Source organism: Portunus trituberculatus, chromosome 17 (assembly GCF_017591435.1).
Source record: "Portunus trituberculatus isolate SZX2019 chromosome 17, ASM1759143v1, whole genome shotgun sequence".
NCBI classification, from domain to species: Eukaryota; Metazoa; Arthropoda; class Malacostraca; order Decapoda; family Portunidae; genus Portunus; species Portunus trituberculatus.
The window spans coordinates 4,267,501-4,277,500 of NC_059271.1; the positions used below are offsets into that span (position 1 = coordinate 4,267,501).

Below are 10,000 nucleotides of genomic sequence, written 5' to 3' on the forward strand. Positions count from 1 at the left end.
CTGTGTGAAATTAATGAAGTTACAAGATGTAGATAGAGTAATTAATCAGGTATGTGACATTTTATCACCCGTCAAACAAAATGAGAAAGAGAGAAAAAAATGAGAATAATAATAATAATAATAGAAATAATTATAATGATAATAATAATAATAATAATAATAATAATAATAATAATAATAATAATAATAATAATAATAATAATAGTAATAATAATAATAGTAATAATAATAAGTAGTAGTAGTAGTAGTAGTAGTAGTAGTAGTAGCAGTAGTAGTAGTAGTAGTAGTAGTAGTAGTAGTAGTAGTAGTAGAAGTAGTAACAGAACAAGAAGATGAAGAAAACAAGTACAGGATTTTCCGGTGGTGCCAGCCCAGCCAGCCAGCCCAGCGCTTACCTGTGACGCATCTCAGTCCCTCCTCCCTCGCCTTCACCTAAAATGAGAAAACTTACCCGTGTGGGCCACCTTGACACCCTTCATGTAACACCCAGGAGGCGATGCTTATGCTCCTACTCAGCCCGCGGCAAGGTCAGGCTGGGTCACCCCTCGCACGGCCTCACCTTTCCATTAGCACTAGTAGTCACAAAAAAGGCACCAGGTAGGACATAGCACTTAGTGATTCCTGCCAAGTGCTACAACTTTCCTTTATCTGATCTTATATGAAAGGAAGGAATACGAGAGAACTATTATAAACCCGCTCGCCGCATTATAGACGCCCTCAATTTTTTTTTTTTTTTGTATACACCTTTCCCTCTTACTTCAGCTTCTTATTTTCAATGTACGTTTGTCTTTGACCTCGATAATTGTGGTCACGACCTATCAGAAAAACAGGTTTGCTTCTACACACTACGTTTTGGTTTTTGTACGATGTTTCATGAATGATAATTCTCATGCAGCTCGTTCGCGTCTAGAATTGAGGAAAATCTATGTTTGTTTATGTGTTTGTCTTTCTATGGGTGTGTGTGTGTGTGTGTGTGTGTGTGTGTGTGTGTGTGTGTGTGTGTGTGTGTGTGTGTGTGTGTGTGTGTGTATTAACTCCAGCTCTTGATACCCTATAAATTTTTAACTTTATTTCAGATTTAGGTTGTCTGTTATTTTTCTTTTTCTCTCTTTTTATTAATCCTCTCCGATTTTTTGTCTTTACTTGTACCTTCCCCTTTTTTTCTACCTCCAATTCCTTCTTCTCGGGTCTGGCCTTCTCTCCCTTCTCTTTTACATTCCCTTGTCATGTCTTACTTTTAAATCCTCTTTAACTCTTTGCGTGGCCTTGTTGTCCTTCGCGTTCCCATTACCCAGACCTTGTCTCATCCTACACCATGCATTACTTCTTGAAAACCTCCCCTCACGTTCCTCTACTATATCGCCTCAAGGTATTCATTTTTCTTTTGCCCTCTCTATCTTCCCCTCACAAAAAAAACTCCTCTCACGTTCGTCATATTAACTCACCTCCGGCTATTCGTTTTCTTTTGCCCTCCCTTTCCTTCACTTTCACCGTTACTCCTCCCGTCCTCTCCCCATTCTCCCTTTTTATCACCTTTCCATACCTTCTCCCCAAATTTGTCCCCTCAGTGTCTCTAGGTTAGTTCGCACAAGTTCTGTTCGGAGCGGCTTTTCTCCATCTCCCGCCAAGGCCATTACCTCGCGCCTAATCGTATCCCAAGTAACATTAATGTATGGGCCTTGAATTAATATACAGACGTGTGTGTGTGTGTGTGTGTGTGTGTGTGTGTGTGTGTGTGTGTGTGTGTGTGTGTGTGTGTGTGTGTTTTATAAGTCTGGCCATTACTCGTAAATATTTGAGTTGAGGTGAGTAGATATATAACTTGGTGTCATGCAAGTTTGTTACAAGGGAATAAGTTCAGTATTACAAGGTGGTGCAGTCACGCTCAGCTTCACACAGCCACGCACAATTATTTATATTCAAGAAACTGCTCTGAATAAATTATTACCCGTGGCATACAAAGTGACATTCATAGTCCACTTGCATACTCAAGAAGTATTTTCACCTGCCGCCCTCCACATTACAGGGACCGCCACATGTAGATCTCCTGGCTTCTTGCAGTTTCCATTACCTTTATGTTTATTATCTTTCTATACTGACCAAGTAAACATGAAAGAGATGATTGTAAATTATTGTCATTCTTTCTGTATTCAATATTCTGAAAAAAAAAAAAAAGCATAAGCCAGATAACTCTATAGATATATCCTGTCTCTTATTTTGTCAACTTTGTCTCTTTTTGTAAGATGTAAATGTCTGATCAGTTTAAGAACGAACAAATTTCGATGTATACATAAGTTTTTACCGTGATCTTCGTGAACAATAAAGATCATCTATGCATATAAGATAGTAAATGTTGACAGTGTAAACTTGTAAAGCAAATTCCGCCAAACATGATCCTCAAGACAGTTATAATAAATATTTGAGAGACACCTGCATGAAAGCACCGTAAATGTATTAAAAGGGAATATCATTGTTATATGACTGACAACAATGTGTGTGTGTGTGTGTGTGTGTGTGTGTGTGTGTGTGTGTGTGTGTGTGTGTGTGTGTGTGTGTGTGTGCTCGTGCGTGTGCGTGTGTGAGGCGGTGATCGAAGCAAATTCCTTCCAATAAGATTCCTCAACATAGATATAATCAAAAGTCATTCCTCACCTGATAAACTCCCTCGGCCTCACCTAACCTAACTAAAGCAAACCTACCAAAAGGAGTGGTGGAGATTGGTTTTGGAGAAATCTTGTGGAGTGAAACATAGGTTGGAGGAAAACTTACCTGAGGGTGTCTGACGGAACTTAACGGTCGGTATACGCAAGTTGCTGTGGCGATGACAAAACCAGACATGCATTCCCCATCGTAACTTGGTCGGTACTTGCAAATAAACCACAACTAAACATAGATAAGTATATGAATTTGGAGAAGACGACGGAATGTAGTGGTGTGACAGCCGGCGTTCAAAGCTTGGCCAGTATTGCATAGTGGGGACTGGATGTTGAAGCCGCAACCAACCTGTTACTCGCTTTCGATAGTGCCGCGGTGACTCAGAAGCAATAGACGAAGCGTAAACCGGAAGAAAGCAATATCAATAGCCAGAGTAGTTCGTGACGCGAGATAGATGTTCTTCCTTGTGATGTGCTGAGAGAGAGAGAGAGAGAGAGAGAGAGAGAGAGAGAGAGGGAGGAACAGACAGACAAATAGACTCTACACCATCGTCACTCAAGTTCTCTCTCTCTCTCTCTCTCTCTCTCTCTCTCTCTCTCTCTAGTGAATGAAAGAAGCTTTGCAGGAGAAATGTTCTTTTAATTCAACTTAAATTGAAAAGGAAAATTTGCACAATTCTTCATCACGACAGTCACAGCTATGGTTTTCCTCTTCCTCCTCCTCCTCCTCCTCCTCCTCCTCCTCCTCCTCCTCCTCCTCCTCTTCCTCTTCCTTCTCCTTTTCCTCCTTTCTTCTTCTTCTTCTTCTTCCATCTTCCAATACTAACTAAGCTTTACAATAGGCGCCTATTCAATTTAACTAAGGCCAAATCTCAAAGCCAATAAAACTAATTACAATAGCTGCATTTTACCCTAACCAAGTATTCTATCTTTCTCTTTCGCTCTTAAATATTAACTAGTTTTTTTTTCACCTTTCCAAAGTTTTCATTAAACTTCCTTCCTTGACCTAATGATTGCGCTTTCACAACTTAAGTAGTGAGCTTAGTCTGATGGAGGGCTGACCAACTCAGCCAAGCCAGGTCACTGTTGTTGATTTGATTAGCCCTGACATTGATTATTAGAATTTCAATACCAGACATAAAGTGATAGGTCAAAATGAGAACCCACTTGGAGAAGGAGAAAAGTCAGAATCAAAGAGAGAGAGGAAGAAAAAAAATGTTTGCAGCACGAATATTAAAAGTAAAGTTGGAGGAGAAAAAAAAAAATCAAAACTAAAACTGAAGAGGAAATGCAACAAAAAAAAAAAATAAATAAATAAAAATCTATGCAGTATCAGCAGAAACAGTGACGTGGATTAAAAGACAACCGAATAAGAAGAAAATAATCAAGATGGTTTTAGATAAATCGACGACATAATTGTACGTACCTTACTTACTAACTGATGCTGATCTTTAATACTGCAACCTGCTTCACATTGCAGTGCCGGGTTTGCTGTACTTAGGCTGGTGGTATCGGTCATGTGTCGTGAGATGTATCGGGGAGGGGCCTTATCGCTGGGAAATCGCGGGTCTGGAGAAGGTTGTGGGAATGAGGACCATACCAACAAACTACACATATACAAGAGACCAGGCATTGACACGTCTCTCTCTCTCTCTCTCTCTCTCTCTCTCTCTCTCTCTCTCGTATATGTGTCTATGTGTATATGTTGTCTGTTTGTTTTAGAAGGATCAGATTACACACACACACACACACACACACACACACACACACAGCTTGTCTTTACACAGGAACAGAACAAACTCCCTCGTTATATACTGAAAGACTCGTGTAATTAATTATTGTTGTGTTTGTTGGAATTCTAGGAAAGTATTATCAGTTAGTTGTTATTTTTTTTTCTTTTTGTCCGGGAGCTCTTGCCTGGTACCTTATCTCTTTTCCCACACGATAAGCAACATAGCTCATCTCTCCTAACACTACCAAAATGTAAATACAGTACAGTTATTTTTGTTAATGGAAAGTTTTTACATAGTACTCAGTATTTTCTTCATATTACGATCATGTAGTTATTCGCGCACATTATGATTTAAGCTAAAAAAAAAAAAAAAGAACCTCCACACTTTTAAACGTCACACGATAATATCAAGAGCACAGGTCGTTTGTTGTGTTAATTGGGTTATATGGATGGCCATCAATGGTGACGAGTGTGTCGCCTGCTGGTTGCGAGGGAAGCCATTCAGCCGCCGCGCCAAACTAATGACGGCAGGTTTCCAGGGCGCAATAGCAGTAAATATGGAACTGGAAATGGTTGAGGACGGTTGATAGGGAGTGGGTAGAAAGGAGGAAGCAGCGTAAAAGAAAAGTGGGTGGTAGAAACGAAGGAAAACGGTTAGTGTTTGGGGGCTGGGAGTGAGGATAGAGAGGGATGCAGGTGAAGGGAGTGGGGGGTGGGGAGGATGGCTTGCATTAAAGTGGGATCTGTATTGGGTTTAAAAACAGGCACGCCCCCACAGCTGCCTGTCTCCTGTTTCACTCTCTCTGCCTTGCAATTCATGACATGTAAAATCTCGTAATCCTTCAGAAATTTCATCGTATGATTCACTGTCACTTTTCACAGTAGAATATTTTTGCTGACCTTCTGGAGGTCCCACTGGCTGTGTCCGCTTCCTCTGTCTGCTGGTGTGGCGTGGCAGACGTTCACTGACTCCCATAAACCTATTAAATATTATCTCTGTCCAAACATTCGAGATCCCAAAATTTATTTGTTAGGATAGTTGAACATGATCATATAGTAATTATGATATAGTTTCTACAACAATCCTGTCATAAGGAAATGAAATAAAAGCACAAATACTTAGAGAAACTGGCGACAGCGCGGGTCTGCGCCCGGGGAAGAAAAGGCGGCGGCTGAGGGAATGAGTCAGTGTTGGAGGGTGTGTCGTCGAGGGTGGATGTGTAGCTCGTGCGGTCCGTTGGGTTTCATATTGACGCCTCTCTGACGCAGGAACCTTTGAGCTTATGGTTGGATATTGCCACCATCCACTCCAGAAAACTTAAGACGAACTTCCTCCCACTCCGTTGACTTGTGTGTGTGATGAAGAAATTGTATGTCCCTCAGGATTTTAGTGTGAAATAAGGATTCACCCGGTGCCGGTGATTACTGGTGCCTGGACGGTGCAGTTGTGATTGGTTAGTGCAGAGGAAGCACCGAGTGGCAGGCTTGGAAAGCGTTGTGGCGGCGCCAACACGATAGGGAATACCAACGGAAGTTAAAGGGTGAGTATAAAGAGAGGAGAGTGTTCCTTGTTGCCACATCTGTCCCGCCGCCGCTGGCTCGTTCATGCTTGATTTCCCTGTTTCCCTGTAATACCACGACACCGCTCCACACAGGCCAGGGAGTATGCTTGTCATCCCGTCATGGACACAGCACCTAGATGGGATGTGGGTATGGGATGGATGAAAGAGGAGTGTTAGGGACGGCGAGTAGCAAGGTGTTACAGAGGTGGTGCAAGTTGTGTTCAAGTTAACCGTCCCTCTCGCCGCGCCACCACCACCTGGCACCAACACCACGCCGGCCTCTGTCTGTCTCCTCTCCCTTACCTCTGTTCGTACTGTTATCATGTATCCTTAGCGACGTCAGATATATGAGTGTGATTCGTGCAAATTGTGTATTGTACAGCTGGATAGTTTCGGTATATATATATATTTTATATAGTAAGCCGGGTAAAACCGAGAAAACAAGGTGTGTATTTACCTAGTTTTACCTAGTTGTAGTTTTACAGGGCCTAGGCTTTACGCTCGTGTGGCCCCGTCTCCGTGTGTGTGTGTGATTTAACATGAACTGCACAGTCTGTTTTAAGTAATACATGCAACTGTTTTTAAGTCGTTATTACTTGAGTGAGTATGCGGGTAATTTTGACAAATCCGTAGGCGGCAACTGAGGCCAAGTGCTTGTTGATTACCACCACTGGAGTTAGGAACACTTGTGGAGCTCTAGCCCATGGGGTGTGTCTGGTTACTGGCCAGCACTGGGAGAGAGTTGTAAGGCCAGGTGTAGTATGCAAGTTAATGTAAAAATTAACTTATGAACTATTATATTCTCTTCTAGAACATGAATTTTAAGAGAGATAGCATGTGTTGTTAGCCTTGTTGCTGCTCACTGGGAATAGTTGTATATTAAAACTTTAATTTAGTAAGTGCACTATGACACTCCAGGGCAGATTATCAAATGACTTGAATTATAATGACCTCATGGAGCAGTAAGGTATTCATATAAGCATTGTACTGTGATTCCATATATAGGAGTGAAATTGTAGTGACAATTACCAAGCAGTTAGTATTTAATTTTGTCAGCGATAACTCCCGGTGTTGTGTCGAGGAAAATGGAAAACGTTTGCGTCTGTCTTTTTAAAGCTCGGTGTTGAGTATCTTGAATATCAATCACCGCAAGGGAAATGTCGCAAGGGGCTGTACGTAATGTGGGTGAACAATATATTAGCCTTTAATTCGTTAGTTGTAACTTTCACTCTTACGGCTTCCTCTCATGCTTAATTAAGAGGCGTGGTGCAAATTTATAATATGCTATTTGAAAGATCTTTTATTGCCCATATTTATCTTTTGCCTAGTAAAATCATCTAGGTTTCTCAAGAGCAGTAAAAAATATCATGGTTAGCAATCAAATCAGAAGTGTGACTATGAAAGTGGTTGAATACTTTACAATGTTATCATTTATACAAATAAGAAATATGATTACGCAAACAGGTTTACGATGGCAAATGGCTTATTGCACTCAGAAGGTGGCGAGTTATCATGCTGATTGTTATAACAACAGGCGACAGTACAGCTTTATGAATGACACAAAGCATGTCTAAACGTCTGAACTACTTACGAGTGTGTAGCGTATCTGAGAACATTATTACAAGCGTCTGTGGATAGATTGCTTCAGAGAGAGAGAGAGAGAGAGAGAGAGAGAGTGAGTGAGTGAGTGAGTGAGTGAGTGTGTGTGTGTGTGTGTGTGTGTGTGTGTGTGTGTGTGTGTGTGTGTGTGTGTGTGTGTGTGTGTGTGTGTTTAATGAGAAGCATGCTTGCATTGGAGGTCGAGATAACAAGAGACGTAAAGCTTATGGATCCAGAGACAGAAACCCCATAAGAAATGTAAAGTAGATGGATTCTCTCTCTCTCTCTCTCTCTCTCTCTCTCTCTCTCTCTCTCTCTCTCTCTCTCTCTCTCTCTCTCTCTCTCTCTCTCTCTCTCTCTCTCTCTACTGGCCAAGGGTTTCATGGAGATGTGAACCTGGGGAATGTCAGAAAGTGTATCCGCTGAGGTGTCGTGTTGCGTAGGTCTGTTATTTGGTCACTAGTTGGATGGGCGTTATTATCTTGTTTCGTGGCACATTGTCGTTAAGATAAGTGTCATATGGATCCGAGGTGGTATTTACTTATTTACTTATTTTTTTTTTTACATCAGCTCTATACTTGTCAGTTTATCTGTTCTTATAATTAATTAGTTGTGTGTGTGTGTGTGTGTGTGTGTGTGTGTGTGTGTGTGTGTAGTAAGAAAATATAGAATAAAAGGCTTGTCAAGAGATACGTTAAATAGAAAAAAAAGGCTTCTTGATTGCCACTCAGTCTGGAAAAGGAAAGTAAAAGAAAAAAATTATTCAGTCAGTAGAACAGATTCAGTTTCGTGTGTGTGTGTGTGTGTGTGTGTGTGTGTGTTTTACTGTTTGATCTGCTGCAGTCTCTGACGAGACAGCCAGACTTCACCTTACGGAACGAGCTCAGAGCTCATTATTTCCGATCTTGGGATAGGTCTGAGACCAGGCACACACCACACACCGGGACAACAAGGTCACACCTCCTCGATTTACATCCCGTACCTACTCACTGCTAGGTGAACAGGGGCTACACGTGAAAGGAGACACACCCAAATATCTCCACCCGGCCGGGGAATCGAACCCCGGTCCTCTGGCTTGTGAAGCCAGCGCTCTAACCACTGAGCTACCGTGTGTGTGTGTGTGTGTGTGTGTGTGTGTGTGTGTGTGTCATCGTCACCGTTTTCTGAATTATGCAAGGCGTTGGTAGGCCAGCACTTCCAAAGTTACGTTAGAACTTGGCCCAAAATACTCCAGCTATTATGGCTGGGGCCTCGTAACGTTGCATAATCCATAGGTGGTCTTGCCTGGGGCGTCAGGGGCCGGGGAGTTGGGGAGCGCGATAGTTATCATTGAAGACAATATGCGTAAGAAACAAATATATATATATATATATATATATATATATATATATATATATATATATATATATATATATATATATAGCTAACTTTTCGTCTCACCCCGCTTCTTCCTTGCTTTCACAAAAAAGACACTTTTAAACTATTATGCTTATTCTGTGTGGTGTGTTTTATACTCCTGCGTACGCGCGCTTGTGCGTGTGTTGATTATGATAATTCGGCGTGCATGGGTGCCTCTGTGCGTCCATGTTGAGCATCCACCTCTTGCATACTTTATGCACACTAATATTTGATGATGCTGCTCGTGCAGTTTTTAAACGTTTATATACGTTTATTTTTTGTGCATGTGTGTGTACCTACTGGCGCGCCTCCAGTGGCCTTGGGGTAGATGATATAACAGCCAATGTACCGCCCAGCAGTGAGGGAAAGGAGCCTACTTGAGTGGCTGCCCTGTCCACGGCACGTCTCGATCCATGCACTGGTTCCCAGAAATTATTCTTTCCTCTTAAGTCACACGTGATGAGTATATAAATTTTTTTTGGCTGCTTATTTTCTCTTTTTTTGTGTGTGTGTGTATGTGTGTGTGTGTGTGTGTGTGTGTGTGTGTGTGTGTGTGTGTGTGTGTTGTTACTGGTTTGAAGAGTCGGGGAAACTCAAGTCTTTGGTGCGTGGTCCATATTTTATCACTAGACGGTTACGGAGCTGAATCGCCAGAGGAAAAATAGAATATCACGTCATTGTGCTCTTAGGTCCCCACTCCCCATGCGCTGGCTGCGAGCGGCCCCGCCCACCACTCCCACAGCGAGGTGCCTCATATAGCCTTGCCTCTGAAGCACTGGGGCGGGTATTCCCTTCCACACTCTTGTATGTCTGGAATCGTTAAGAGGTAGGAAGATTTATATAATGAAATATTATGGTCATTGACAGAAGTAAGGTGTTCAGTAGTAACTAGTTAGCCACAGTCAAGGGAATCCCAGGTGCGGAAAAGTGTTGCAGAAGTCACACTAAGGATACAGCTACTGGTTTTGTGTGCTGAACTGAATTTCACAGAAGAGTAAATGTGAAGGCCAGAAAGGCACCGCTGGCTGCCTGTAGATAATGGTGCTTTGGAAAGG

General features: G+C 42.0%; 1 protein-coding gene across 6 annotated transcripts in view; it reads left to right on the plus strand.

Moving 5' to 3' along the window:
• The window catches only part of LOC123505129 (elongation of very long chain fatty acids protein-like), a 155,880-nt gene that overhangs the window by 83,056 nt on the left and 62,824 nt on the right, over positions 1 to 10,000 (plus strand). For 3 of the 6 annotated variants that reach the window (XM_045256215.1, XM_045256216.1, XM_045256218.1), the window contains exon 1: positions 5,563 to 5,927. The exons of 1 other annotated variant lie outside the window; for it this stretch is intronic. The gene's annotated coding sequence lies outside the window, so the exon portion shown is untranslated. Of the gene's footprint in view, positions 1 to 5,561; positions 5,928 to 10,000 lie in introns of those variants that run through there. 2 more of the 6 variants (XM_045256212.1, XM_045256214.1) reach the window with 1 other exon arrangement.